Source organism: Leucopleurus acutus (assembly GCF_964270905.1).
Source record: "Leucopleurus acutus genome assembly, chromosome: 20".
NCBI lineage: Eukaryota > Metazoa > Chordata > Mammalia > Artiodactyla > Delphinidae > Leucopleurus > Leucopleurus acutus.
This window is the reverse complement of record NC_139162.1, coordinates 13,776,291-13,792,239: the sequence shown is the minus strand read 5'-3', so window position 1 is coordinate 13,792,239 and position 15,949 is coordinate 13,776,291. Positions and strand designations below refer to the sequence as shown.

Sequence of the window (15,949 nt, the reverse complement as noted above, 5' to 3'; positions counted from 1 at the left end):
TTGAAGTAGAATGTCCTTGGAAGGCAGCAGAGAATTTCAAATCAATAACTTGTAAAACTTGGATCACATGGTTGCCTAGGGCTGGAATATTGGGGGAGAATAGAGAGTGACTGATAATGAGTATGGGGTTTCCTTTTGGGAAAATAAAAAATGTTCTAAAATCGATTGTGGTGATGGTTGCACAACTCTGTGAATAACAAAAAATTCATTGCACTGTACATTTTAAATGAGTGAATTGTATGGTATTGAATTATATCTCAATAAAGTTGTTAAAAGAAAACCGGGTCACAAAGAGAAGGCAATGAGAGGAGGATCTGATTAAATACTAGGATGAAATGGGGCCGGGGGGCATCTTATGATCTTAATGAAGATTCTTCCTTAATGCCTACTACTTTCCTCCTTCTTTCCTCTACCCTAGCTTTTTATAGATTCTGCTCTTGGAAAAGTCACAACTTCCCACCTCTTTCCTGTTTCTTAGTTTACTAATCAATCAGTATACACATACAACATATACAACAAACTTATTCCATAAATTATAAATAACATAGAATGTGATTCCAATGTTAACTCCCTCTGCTCTTTACTAAAGAGTAAGTATGGATGAAAGGAACGTTCCCATCGTGATCCTGTTTTTAGATGCTCATGTTTTGTCACCCTTATTCTGTATTGTGTGCTGATTCTCTATATGTCCTGACTCATTCCATGTGCCATAAGAGCCTGTGTAAAATTCTTGCCTCCTTGTATCAAGATTCTCATATTAAATTCAAAGAATTTTTGTTCTGTTTTATAGTTGTAACTATTACAGTGCCCAGTAGTGACTCCCCTGATCTGTACAATGTTACTGAATGAGCTCTCTGTACTTCTTTTCACCTGCATCCTCTTTCTCAAGAGCAATGACATCCCCTTTATCCAAATACCATAGCAGAGGAAAACCTGCATGTCAGAGGTCACTAGGTAGCTATGCTTACAAATTAGAAGGCCAGGCAAGGTTTGGCTTGAAGCTTTCCTATAGTTGATATGAAAATGATCAACTGAATAGCCGCCAATGCCACCTTTGAGTGAGTGATCAAGTCTTTTCATTTCAAAGAAAACACCTCCCTAAAACTGATACATTAAAGCAGTTTAGTTAAATTAATAAAATACCATTATCTGAGCCCATAAACAGGGGTTCTTTCAACCTTGAGATGAAATACTTACCTTATAAGGGCTTAGAGAAAATGGTTAGTTACTTTTCTACTTGAGAATTATAAGAGATCACTGTCCATTCTCAGAGTAACAGAAATACCTGAGGTTGTAACCCTAATCCATGGGTATAACTGTGCTTATATACTGGGTTAGCCACTGAACCACAAGTCCACCACACTCTGTCATGTGATTCCATGCAGTACAGTTTATTCCCATATCATGGTATGCCCACCTGTATATGAAGAACCCGATCATCCAAGAAGAAAAGATCAATATATATGATCCACACTGTAGAGTGCAGTATTACATAATTTCCTTCCTCTTAAATATGAACAACTGAGGCCTGTGTGCTGGAGCAGAGCCCTGTCAGAGGGAGGCAAGTAGCAGAAAAGGCCAAATAAGGCAAAGGGGCATGTTGTATAGGTCCCATAGGCCACTGTAGGAGCCAGAGCGTTTCCTCTGCAATGGCCAATGGAGAAGAGTGATGTAACTTTGTGTTGTAAAAAGGCCAGTCAGACTGCTGCATTGAAGAGGCTACAAAGACGAGAGGAGCAGCAAAGACTATGTCAGTATCCAGGGTTTTTTTCGTATTATAAATAGAATACATGGGAGATGGGCGAAGATGGAAGAGTAGAAAGACCCTGAGAGCTCACCTCTCACAAGCACCCCAGAATCACAATTATCTGCAGAACAGCCATCGATGAAAAAGACCAGAACCTACCAGAAAAGAGCTTCTACAACTAAAGACATAAAGAAGGACCCACACAAGACGGGTAAGAGGGGTGGACTTGTGATATAATCAAGTCCCATACCCCCAGGGTGGGTGACCCATAACCTGGAGAATAATTATAGAGCAGAGGTTCTCCCACAGGAATGAGAGTTCTGAGCCCCACATTGGGCTCCCCACCCTGGAGGTCCTGGACCAAGAAGATGAGCCCGCAGAGCATTTGGCTTTGAAGGGCAGCAGGGCTTAATTTCAGGAGTCCCGCAGGACTGGGGGAAATAGAGACTTCACTCTTAAAGGGCACACACAAAATCTCACACACACCAGGACCCAGGGCAAAAGCAATAATTTGATAGGAGCCTACTGGTCTTGAAGAGCCTCTCAGAGAGGGAGGAGGGGAGCTGCAGCTCACCCTGGGGACACGGACACTGGCAGCAGCATTCTTAGGAGCTCTCTACTGCATGGACACTCATGTGCGCACGTGCCACCGTGGGATCCTCCCTCTAACTCATTAATGCTAAGTCCTGGCTCCACCCAACATCCTGTAGGTGCTAATGCTGGGATGATTCAGGCCAATAACTAACTGGTGGGTGACGGGGGGACACAGAGCCATCCATCAGCAGAAAGGCTGTCTAAACACTTCCTAAGCCCACAGCCACCTCTAGACATGCCTCTAGACTCGGCCCTGCCCACCAGAGGGCCAAGGCACAGCTCCACCCACCAGTGGGCAGGCACCAGCCCAGCCCTCCAGGAAGCCTGCACAAGCCTCTAGACCAGTGTCACCCACCACAGGTCAGACACCAGACAAAAGGAAACCACAGTCCTGCAGACTGCAGACACCACCTGCCCACAGGACAGACCCTACCCTATGACCAGCTGGGCCTTAGTCATGTCCACTAGCAGGTCAACACAGGCTTTGGGACACCCTGGACCCTGACCCATCTGTGTCAGGAACTGGTCTCCCCCCCGTGAGCTGTGTGACACCAGCTCTGGGATCCCAGGGCCCTGCACCCAGACTCTAGGACTCAGCTCTGCCTGCCAGTAGTTCAGCACTAACCCCAAGCCATGGCTTCACCCACCAACAGGCGGGCAACAGCCCCAGCGTCTTCTGAACCCTGACTCTGCCTGCCAGTGAGCCAGCACTACCCCAGGGCCCCCTGGGGTTCTGCAGTCAGCTGCTTTGGACCAGTCCCTGGTAACTAGTAGCCGGCATCCTCTGCACAAGGCAGGGCCTGGCAACCAACAGGGCTAGGGGCCAACCAAGCCTACCAGACCACCCATATAGTCATCCCACCACAACAGAAGGACCCACACAGCCCTCAGAGGGGGAACCCCAAGAGCATATAGCTTGGGTAACAAGTGGGGAACGTGCTGCTGGGACACAGAAGATGTATCCTACAGAAGTCTACTTCTCCAAGGTCAGAAAACCATAACTAACCTACCAGATACATTAAAATACAAATAGCAACCTAGGCAAAATGAGGCAGCAGAGGAACAACTTCCAGACAAAGGAACAAGATAAAAGCCCAGAAGAACAACAAAGTGAAGTGGAGATAGGCAATCTACCCAAGAAAGAATTCAGGGTAATGACTGTAAAGTTGATTAAAGAACTCGGCAAAAGAATGGATGCACAGAGGGAGAAGTTAGAAGTTTTTAACAAAGCGTTAGAAAATATAAAGAACCAGAGAAAAAGATTACAATAAAACAAATGAAAACTACACTAGAAGCAATCAACAGTATACTAAATGACACAGAGGAACAAACCAATGAGCTGGAAGACAAGAGTAGTGGAAATCCCTGATGCCGAACAGAGAAAAGAAAAAAGAACAAAAAGAAATGAGGACAGTTTAAGAGACCTCTGGGACAATATCAAGTGCAAAATATTCATATTATAGAGGTACAAAAAGGAGAAGAGAGAGAGAAAGGGGCTGAGAACATATTTGAAGACATAACAGCTGAAATCTTTCCTAACCTGGGAAAGGAAACAGTCACCCAAGTCCAGGAAGTGCAGAGAGTCCCATACAGGATGAACCCAAAGAGGAACATATCAAGACACAGTGGAATTACAATGACAAAAATTAAAAGAGAATATTAAAAGCAGTAACGGAAAAGCAACACATCATACACAAGAGAACTCACATAAGGCTATCAAGTGATTTTTTAGCAGAAACTCTGCAGGAAAGAAGGTAGTGGCATGATGTATCTAAACTGATGAAAGGGAAAAACCTACAGCCAAAATACTCTAGCCAGCAAGGCTCTTGTTCAGATTTGATGGAGAAATCAAAACCTTTAGGACAAGCAAAAGCTGAAACATTTCAGCACCACTAAACCAACTTTACAACAGATGTTAAAGAAACTTCTCTAGGGACTTCCCTAGTGATCCAGTGGTAAAGAATCCACTTTCCAATGCAGGGGACGTGGGCTTGATCCCTGGTCGGAGAACTAAGATCCCACATACCATGGGGCAACCACTGAGCCCACGCACCTCAACTAGAGAGCCCACGTACCGCAAACCACCGATCCCATGCACTCTGTAGCCCACGTGCCACAACTACAGAGCCCACGTGCTCTGGAGTCCGCACACCACAACTAGAGACAGAAAACCGAGGTGCCACAACTAGAGAAAAGCCCGCACACCACAACAAAGAGCCTGCACACCACAACTAAGACCCGACACAGCCAAAACTAAAAAATAATTTTTTTTTTTTTAAAGGGACTTCCCTGGTGGTGTAGTGGATAAGACTCCACACTCCCAGTGCAGGGGGCCCGGGTTCGGTCCCTAGTCAGGGAACTAGATCCCACATGCATGCTGCAACTAAGAGTTTGCGTAACACAACTAAGGAGCCCGCATGCCACAAGTAAAGAGCCCATGTACTACAACTAAGGAGTCCATGAGCCACAACTAAGGAGGCTGTCTGCCACAACTGAGACCCGGTGCAACCAAATAAATAATTTTTTTTTAAAAGAAACTTCTCTAGGCAAAAAAGAAAAGAACACAACTAGAAACAAGAAAATTACAAAATGTGGGACTTCCCTGGTAGCACAGTGGTTAAGAATCCACCTGCCAATGCAGGGGACACAGCTTCGAGCCCTGCTCCAGGAAGATCCCACATGCCGCAGAGCAACTAAGCCCGTCCATGCACCACAACTACTGAGCCCACGTGCCACAACTACTAAAGCCCGCACGCCTAAAACCCATACTCTGCAACAAGAGAAGCCACCGCAATGAGAAACCCATGCACCACAACCAAGTATAGCCCCTGCTCGCCGCAACTAGAGAAAGCCCATGCACAGCAACAAAGACCCAATGCAGCCAAAAATAAATAAATCAAAATAAATTTTTTAAAAAAAGAAAATTACAAAATAAAAAGGCTCAATGGTAAAGGCAAACATACAATAAAAGATAAAAAATAAAATCACTCATGCACAAATTTAGGAGGAAGATTGTTTGCTTTTTTTCGTTTGTTTTTATGGCTGCATTGGTTCTTCATTGCTGCATGTGGGCTTTCTCTAGTTGCAGCGAGCAGGGGCTACTCTTTGCTGCAGTGCGCAGGCTTCTTATTGCAGTGGCTTCTCTTGTTGTGGAGCACGGGCTCTAGCCCAGTGGGCTTCAGTAGTTATGGCACGTAGGCTCAGTAGTTGTGGTACACGGGCTTAGTTGCTCCACAGCATGTGGGATCTTCCCAGACCAGGGCTCAAACCCGTGTCCCCTGCATTGGCGGGAGGTTTCTTAATCACTGTGCCACCAGGGAAGTCCCCTTAATTTTTAAACTGAAGTATAGTTGATGTACAATATTATATGTTACAGGTGTACCTCATCACCAGCAAAGTCCCTAGCAGGAAGATTAAAAGACAAAAGTAGTAAAATCATCTATATTCACAGTAAGTAGTGAAGGGATACATAAAACTATTCTATGTAAAATATGATATCGAAAACAGTAATTGTGAGGAGAAGAGAGTACAAATGCAGGGGTTTTTAAAAAATGCATTTGAAATTAAGAGATCAGCAACTCAAAACAATCACATATATATAAAGACTGCAACATAAAAACCTTATGGTAACCAAAAGCCAAAAATCTATAAAAGATACACATACAAAAAATAAAAAGGAATGTAAACGTAACACTGAATATAGTCATCAACTCACAAGACAACAAAAAAAAGGGGGAAACGATGAGCTATGAAAATAACCCCCAAGCAATTAATAAAATGGCAATAAGAACATACATATAGTTACCTTAAATGTAAATTGACTAAATGCTCCAATCAAAAGACACAGACTGGCTGAATGGTTACTAAAACAAAACCCATATATATGCTACCTACAAGAGACTCACTTCAGATCTAAAGACACACAGAGACTGAAAGTGAGAGGATGGAAAAAAGTATTCCATGCAAATGGAAATCAAAAGAAAGCCAGAGTAGCAATACTTATATCAGACAAAATAGGCTTTAAAATAAAGAATGTTACAAGAGACAAAGAAAGACACTACATAATGATCAAGAGATCAACCCAAGAAGAAGATATAACAATTGTAAATACACATGCACCCAACATACAAGCACCTAAATATATAAGGCAAATGCTAACAGACATAAAAGGCCAAATTAACAGTAACACGATAACAGTAGGAGACTTCAACACCCCACTTACATCAATGAACAAATCATCCAGCCAGAAAATCAATAAGGAAACACTGACCTTAAGTGACACATTAGACCAGATGGACTTGATTGATATTTATAGAGCATTCCATCTGAAAGCAGCAGAAATTTATAGAGCATTCCATCTGAAAGCAGCAGAATACACATTCAAGTGACATGGAACATTCTCTAGGATAGATCACATGCTAGGCCACAAAACCAGTCTCAGTAAATTGAAGAAAATTGAAATCGTATCAAGCACTTTCCCGACCACAAGGTAGAAATCAACTACAAGAAAAAACAAACAAAAAACCACAAACAGGTAGAGGCTAAACAATATGCTACTAAAAAACCACTGGATCACTGAAAAAAATCAAAGAGGAAATAAAAAAATACCTGGAAGCAAATGAAAACAAAAACACAGCAATCCAAAACCTATGGAACACAGCAAAAGCATTTCTAAGTGGGAAGTTTAAAGCAATACAAGCATACCTCAGGAAACAAGACTGAACCAGGAAGAAATAGAAAATATGAACAGATCAATCACCAGTAATGGAATTGAATCAGTAATTTTAAAACTCCGAACATTAGCAAGGTGGGTGGACCTAGAGACTGTCATACAGAGTGAAGTAAGTCAGAAAAACAAAAACAAATACCGAGTCCGAGGTTTCCGGCAGCGAGCCTGTTAAAAGATAAGTTCAAACACAGTCTGAAAGCTCCTCAGGCAGAAGCCGCGGAGGCTCCTCGAGCGACCGACCCAGCACCTCCTGAGGCGGCGAGAAGGACTCGGGCTCAGGGCTCAGCAGGATATCGAATCCTTAACAGGAAGGGTGACTGGTTCTAAGGGGGCTGATCCACCGAAATTTGACTTCCGGGAAGATGGCGGAAGAGTAAGACGCAGAGATCACCTTCCACCCCACAGATACACCAGAAATACATCTACGCGTGGAACAACTCCTACGGAGCACCTACTGAATGCTGGCAGAAGACCTCAGACCTCCCAAAAGGCAAGGAACCCCCCACGTACCTGGTTAGGGCAAAAGAAAAAAATAAACAGAGACAAAAGGATAGGGACGGGTCCTGCACCAGCGGGAGAGAGCGGTGAAGGAGGAAAAGTGTCCACACACTAGGAAGCCCCTTCGCGGGCGGAGACTTCAGGTGGCGGAGTGGGGGAGCTTCGGAGGCGGAGACTACGGGTGGCGGAGACTACGGGTGGCGGAGACTACGGGTGGCGGAGTGGGGGAGCTTGGGAGCCGCGGAGGAGAGCACAGCAACAGGGGTGCGGAGGGCAAAGCGGAGTGATTCCAGCGCAGAAGATCGGGCCGACCGGCACTCACCAGCCGAGAGGCTTGTCTGCTCGCCTGCCGGGGCGGACGGGGCTGGGAGCTGAGGCTCCGGCTTCTGTTGGAGCACCGGGAGAGGACTGAGGTTGGCGGTGTGAACACAGCCTGCAGGGCGTTAGTGCACCGCGGCTAGCCGGGAGGGAGTCCGGGGAAAAGTCTGGACCTGACTAAGAGGCAAGAGACTTTACCTTCCCTCTTTGTTTCCTGGTGCACGAGGAGAGGGGATTAAGAACGCTGCTTAAGGGAGCTCCAGAGACGGGCGCGAGCCGCGGCTAAAAACGCGGACCCCACAGACGGGCATGAGACACTAAGGCTGCTGCTGCCGCCACCAAGAAGCCTGTGTGCAAACACAGGTCACTATCCACACCCCCTTCCGGGGAGCCTGTGCAGCCCGCCACTGCCAGAGTCCCGGGATCCAGGGACAACTCCCGGGGAGAACGGCACGCCTCAGGCTAGCAACGTCACGCTGGCCTCTGCCGCCGCAGGCCCGCCCCACACTCCGTGACCCTCCCTACCCGCCCGGCCTGAGTGAGCCAGAGCCTCCGAATCAGCGGCTCCCGTCCTGTCTGAGCGAAGAACAGACGCCCTACGGCGACCTACATGCACAGGCGGGGCCAAATCCAAAGCTGAGCCCCTGGGAGCTGTGAGAACAAAGAAGAGAAAGGGAAATCTCTCCCAGCAGCCTCAGAAAGAGCGGATTAAAGCTCCACAATCAACTTCATGTACCCTGCATCTGTGGAATACATGAATAGACAACGAATCATCCCAAATTAAGGAGCCGTATGGATGAAAGGCTCTTGGTGCTGCAGCCAGAAGTCAGTGCTCTGAGGTGGGAGAGCCAACTTCAGGACACTGGTCCACAAGAGGCCTCCCAGCTGCACACAATATCAAACAGCGAAAATCTCCCAGAGATCTCCATCTCAACGCCAGCACCCAGCTTCACTCAACGACCAGCAAGCTACAGTGCTGGACATCCTATGCCAAACAACTAGCAAGACAGGAACACAACCCCTCCCATTAGCAGAGAGGCTGCCCAAAATCATAATAAGTCTACAGACACCCCAAAACACACCACCAGACGTGGACCTGCCCACCAGAAAGACAAGATCCAGCCTCATCCACCAGAACACAGGCACTAGTCCCCTCCACCAGGAAGCCTACACAACCCACTGAAACAACCTTAGCCACTGGGGACAGACACAAAAAACAACAGGAACTACGAACCTTCAGCCTGCAAAAAGGAGACCCCAAACACAGCAAGATAAGCAAAAGGAAAAGACAGAAAAACACACAGCAGATGAAGGAGCAAGATAAAAACCCACCAGACCTAACAAAGAAGAGGAAATATGCAGTCTACCTGAAAAAGAATTCAGAATAATGACAGTAAAGATGATCCAAAATCTTGGAAATAGAATAGACAAAATGCAAGAATCAGTTAACAAGGACCTAGAAGAACTAAAGATGAAACAAACAATGATGAACAACACAATAAATGAAATGAAAAATACTCTAGATGGGATCAATAGCAGAATAACTGAGGCAGAAGAACGGATAAGTGACCTGGAAGATAAAATGGTGGAAATAACGACTGCAGAGCAGAATAAAGAAAAAAGAATGAAAAGAACTGAGGACAGTCTCAGAGACCTCTGGGACATTAAATGCACCAACATTCGAATTATAGGGGTTCCAGAAGAAGAAGAGAAAAAGAAAGGGACTGAGAAAATATTTGAAGAGATTATAGTTCAAAACTCCCCTAATACGGGAAAGGAAATAGTTAATCAAGTCCAGGAAGCACAGAGAGTCCCATACAGGATAAATCCAAGGAGAAATACGCCAAGACACATATTAATCAAACTGTCAAAAATTAAATACAAAGAAAACATATTAAGGCAGCAAGGGAAAAACAACAAATAACACACAAGGGAATCCCCATAAGGTTAACAGCTGATCTCTCAGCAGAAACTCTGCAAGCCAGAAGGGAGTGGCAGGACATATTGAAAGTGTTGAAGGAGAAAAACCTGCAACCAAGATTACTCTGCCCAGCAAGGATCTCATTCAGATTTGATGGAGAAATTAAAACCTTTACAGAAACACAAAAGAAGGAAAAGACCTACAATAACGAACCCAAAACAATTAATAAAATGGGAATGGGAACACACATATCGATAATTACCTTAAATGTATATGGACTAAATGCTCCACCAAAAGACACAGATTGGCTGAATGGATACAAAAACAAGACGCATATATTTGCTGTCTACAAGAGACCCACTTCAGACCTAGAGACACATACAGACTGAAAGTAAGGGGATGGAAAAAGGTATTTCATGCAAATGGAAACCAAAAGAAAGCTGGAGTAGCAATTCTCATATCAGACAAAATAGACTTTAAAACAAAGACTATTAGAAGAGACAAAGAAGGCCACTACATAATGATCAAGGGATCGATCCAAGAAGAAGATATAACAATTGTAAATATTTATGCACCCAACAAAGGAGCACCTCAATACATAAGGCAAATATTGACAGCCATAAAAGGGGAAATCGACAGTAACACATTCATAGTAGGGGACTTTAACACCTCACTTTCACCAATGGACAGATCATCCAAAATGAAAATAAATAAGGAAACACAAGCTTTAAATGATACATTAAACGAGATGGACTTAATTGATATTTATAGGACATTCCATCCAAAAACAACAGAATACACATTTTTCTCAAGTGCTCATGGAACATTCTCCAGGATAGATCATATCTTGGGTCACAAATCAAGCCTTGGTAAATTTAAGAAAATTGAAATTGTATCAAGTATCTTTTCCGACCACAATGCTATGAGACTAGATATCAATTACAGAAAAAGATCTGTAAAAATACAAACACATGGAGGCTAAACAATACACTACTTAATAACCAAGTGATCACTGAAGAAATCAACGAGGAAATCAAAAAATACCTAGAAACAAATGACAATGGAGACACGACGACTCAAAATCTATGGGATGGAGCAAAAGCAGTTCTAAGAGGGAAGTTTATAGCAATACAATCCTACCTTAAGAAACGGGAAACATCTCGAATAAACAACCTAACCTTGCACCTAAAGCAATTAGAGAAAGAAGAACAAAAAAACCCCAAAGTTAGCAGAAGGAAAGAAATCATAAAAATCAGATCAGAAAGAAATGAAAAAGAAATGAAGGAAACGATAGCAAAGATCAATAAAACTAAAAGCTGGTTCTTTGAAAGGATAAACAAAATTAAACCATTAGCCAGACTCATCAAGAAAAAAAGGGAGAAGACTCAAATCAATAGAATTAGAAATGAAAAAGGAGAAGTAACAAGTGACACTGCAGAAATAGAAAAGATCATGAGAGATTACTACAAGCAACTCTATGCCAATAAAATGGACAACCTGGAAGAAATGGACAAATTCTTAGAAAGGCACAACCTGCCAAGACTGATTCAGGAAGAAATAGAAAATATGAACAGACCAATCACAAGCACTGAAATTGAAACTGTGATTAAAAATCTTCCAACAAGCAAAAGCCCAGGACCAGATGGCTTCACAGGCGAATTCTATCAAACATTTAGAGAAGAGCTATCACCTATCCTCCTCAAACTCTTCCAAAATATAGCAGAGGGAGGAACACTCCCCAACTCATTCTACAAGGCCACCATCACCCTGATACCAAAACCAGACAAGGATGTCACAAAGAAAGAAAACTATAGGCCAATATCACTGATGAACATAGATGCAAAAATCCTCAACAAAATACTAGCAAACAGAATCCAACAGCACATTAAACGGATCATACACCATGATCAAGTGGGGTTTATTCCAGGAATGCAAGGATTCTTCAATATACACAAATCAATCAACGTGATACACCATATTAACAAATTGAAGGAGAAAAACCATATGATCATCTCAATAGATGCAGAGAAAGCTTTCGACAAAATTCAACACCAATTTATGATAAAAACCCTGCAGAAAGTAGGCATAGAACTTTCCTCAACATAATAAAGGCCATATATGACAAACCCACAGCCAACATCGTCCTCAATGGTGAAAAACTGAAAGCATTTCCACTAAGATCAGGAACAAGACAAGGTTGCCCATTCTCACCACTCTTATTCAACATACTTTTGGAAGTTTTAGCCATAGCAATCAGAGAAGAAAAGGAAATAAAAGGAATCCAAATCGGAAAAGAAGAAGTAAAGCTGTCACTGTTTGCAGATGACATGATAGTAAACATAGAGAATCCTAAAGATGGTACCAGAAAACTACTAGAGCTAATGGTAAAGTAGCAGGATACAAAATTAATGCACAGAAATCTCTGGCATTCCTATACACTAAGGATGAAAAATCTGAAAGTGAAATCAAGAAAACACTCCCATTTACCATTGCAACAAAAAGAATAAAATATCTAGGAATAAACCTACCTAAGGAGACAAAAGACCTGTATGCAGAAAATTATAAGACACTGATGAAAGAAATTAAAGATGATACAAATAGATGGAGAGATATACCATGTTCTTGGATTGGAAGAATCAACATTGTGAAAATGACTCTACTACCCAAAGCAATCTACAGATTCAATGCAATCCCTATCAAACTACCACTGGCATTTTTCACAGAACTAGAACAAAAAATTTCGCAATTTGTATGGAAACACAAAAGACCCCGAATAGCCAAAGCAATCTTGAGAACAAAAAAAGGAACTGGAGGAATCAGGCTCCCTGACTTCAGACTATACTACAAAGCTACAGTTATCAAGACGCTATGGTACTGGCACAAAAACAGAAAGATCAATGGAACAGGATAGAAAGCCCAGAGATAAACCCATGCACATATGGACACCTTATCTTTGATAAAGGTGGCAGGAATGTACAGTGGAGAAAGGACAGCCTCTTCAATAAGTGGTGCTGGGAAAACTGGACAGCTACATGTAAAAAGTATGAGATTAGATCACTCCCTAACACCATACACAAAAATAAGCTCAAAATGGATTAAAGACCTAAATGTAAGGCCAGAAACTATCAAACTCTTAGAGGAAAACATAGGCAGGACACTCTATGACATAAATCACAGCAAGGTCCTTTTTGACCCACCTCCTAGAGAAATGGAAATAAAAACAAAAGTAAACAAATGGGACCTAATGAAACTTAAAAGCTTTTGCACAGCAAAGGAAAGCATAAAGAAGACCAAAAGACAACCCTCAGAATGGGAGAAAATATTTGCAAATGAAGCAACTGACAAAGGAATAATCTCCAAAATTTATAAGCAGCTCATGCAGCTTAATAACAAAAAAAACAAACAACCCAATCCAAAAATGGGCAGAAGACCTAAATAGACATTTCTCCAAAGAAGACATACAGATGGCCAACAAACACATGAAAGAATGCTCAACATCATTAATCATTAGAGAAATGTAAATCAAAACTACAATGAGGTATCATCTCACACCAGTCAGAATGGCCATCATCAAAAAATCTAGAAACAATAAATGCTGGAGAGGGTGTGGAGAAAAGGGAACCCTCTTACACTGTTGGTGGGAATGTAAATTGATACAGCCACTGTGGAGAACAGTATGGAGGTTCCTTAAAAAGCTACAAATAGAACTACGATATGACCCAGCAATCCCATTACTGGACATATACCCTGAGAAAACCATAATTCAGAAAGAGTCATGTACCAGAATGTTCATTGCAGCTCTATTTACAATAGCCCAGAGATGGAAACAACCTAAGTGTCCATCATCGGATGAATGGATAAAGAAGATGTGGCACATATATACAATGGAATATTACTCAGCCATAAAAAGAAACGAAATTGAGCTATTTGTAATGAGGTGGATAGACCTAGAGTCTGTCATACAGAGTGAAGTAAGTCCGAAAGAGAGAGACAAATACCATATGCTAACACATATATATGGAATTTAAGAAAAAAAAATTGTCATGAAAAACCTAGGGGTGAAACAGGAATAAAGACACAGACTTACTAGAGAATGGACTTGAGGCTATGGGTAGGGGGAAGGGTAAACGGTGACAAAGCGAGAGAGGCATGGACATATATACACTACCAAACGTAAGGTAGATAGCTAGTGGGAAGCAGCCGCATAGCACAGGGAGATCAGCTCGGTGCTTTGTGACGGCCTGGAGGGGTGGGATAGGGAGGGTGGGAGGGAGGGAGACGCAAGCGGGAAGAGATATGGGAACATATATATATATATATATATATAACTGATTCATTTTGTTGTGAAGCTGAAACTAACATACCATTGTAAAGCAATTATACTCCAATAAAGATGTTAAAATGAAACAAACAAAAAAACCCACAAATACCGTATGCTAATACCTATAATATATGGAATCTAAAAAAAAAAAAAAGTCCTGAAGAACCTAGGGGCAGGACAGGAATAAAGACACAGACGTAGAGAATGGACTTGAGAACATGGGGAGGGGTAAGGGTAAGCTGGGACAAAGTGAGAGAGTGACATGGACATATATACACTACCAAATGTAAAACAGATAGCTACTGGGAAGCAGCTGCATAGCACAGGCGATCAGCTCGATGCTTTGTTACCACCTAGAGGGGTGGGATAGGGAAGATGGGAGGGAGATGCAAAAGGGAGGAGATATGGGGATATATGTATATGTATAGCTGATTCACTTTGTTATAAAGCAGAAACTAACACACCATTGTAAAGCAATTATACTCCAATAAAGATGTTTTAAAAAAAAAAATTCCCAACAAACAAAGTCCAGGACCAGATGGCTTCACAGGTGAATTCTACCAAACATTTAGAGAAGAGTTCATACCTATCCTTCTCAAACTATTCCAAATAATTACAGAAGAAAGAACATTTCTGAACTCATTATATGCAGCCAGCATCACCCTGATACCAAAACCAGACAAAGATATCACAAAAAAAAAAAATTAAAGACCAATATCAATGATGAACATAGACCCAAAAATCCTCAACAAAATACTAGCAAACATTATCCAACAACACATTAAAAAGACCATACACCATAATCAAGTGGGATTTACCCCAGGGATGCAAGGATTCTTCAATATACGCAAATCAATCAACGTGATACACCATATTAACAAATTAAAGAATAAAAACCATATAATCATCTCAGTAGATGCAGAAAAAGCTTTTGACAAAATTCAACACCCATTTATGATAAAAACTCTCCAGAAAGTGGACAGAGAGGGAACCTACCTTAACATAATAAAGGCCATATATGACAAACCCATAGCAAACATCATTCTCAATGGTAAAAAACTGAAAGCACTTCCTCTAAGATCAGGAACAAAGCAAGGATGTCCACTCTGGCCACTATTATTCAAAATAGTTTTGGAAGACCTAGCCATAGAAATCAGAGAAGAAAAAGAAATAAAAGGAATACAAATTGGAAAAGAAGAAGTAAAGCTGTCACTGTCTGCAGATGACATGATACTATACCTAGAAAATCCTAAAGATGCCACCAGAAAATTACTAGAACTAATCAATGAATTTGGTGAGGTTGCAGGATACAAAATTAATGCATAGAAATCTCTTGCATTCCTATACACTAACAACGAAAAATCAGAAAGGGAAATTAAGGAAACAATCACATTTATGATGGCAAAAAAAAGAATAAAATACCTAGGAATAAACCTACCTACAGAGGCAAAAGACTGTACTCAGAAGACAATAAAACACTGATGAAAGAAATCAAAGATGACACAAACAGATGGAGAGATATACCACGCTCCTGGATTGGAAGAATCAATATTATGAAAATGACTATACTGTCCAAAGCAATCTACAGGTTGAATGCAATTGCTATCAAATTACCAATGCCATTTTTCACAGAATTGGAACAAAAAATTTTTCAATAGCCAAAGCAATCTTGAGAAAGAAAAATGGAGCTGGAGGAATCAGGCTCCCAGACTTCAGACTATACTACAAAGCTACAGTAATCAAGACAGTATGGTACTGACACAAAAACAGAAATATAGATCAATGGTACAGGATAGAAAGCCCAGAGATATACCCACGCAG

General features: G+C 42.0%; 1 pseudogene across 1 annotated transcript in view; it reads left to right on the top strand.

The window, feature by feature from the left end:
- The first annotated feature begins 1,045 nt into the window (after positions 1–1,045).
- The window catches only part of LOC309977108 (TBC1 domain family member 14-like), a 46,977-nt pseudogene continuing 32,073 nt past the window's right edge, over positions 1,046–15,949 (top strand). The window contains exon 1 of the transcript in view: positions 1,046–1,058. The product of the transcript in view is annotated as a TBC1 domain family member 14-like (transcript). The remainder of the gene's footprint in view (positions 1,059–15,949) is intronic.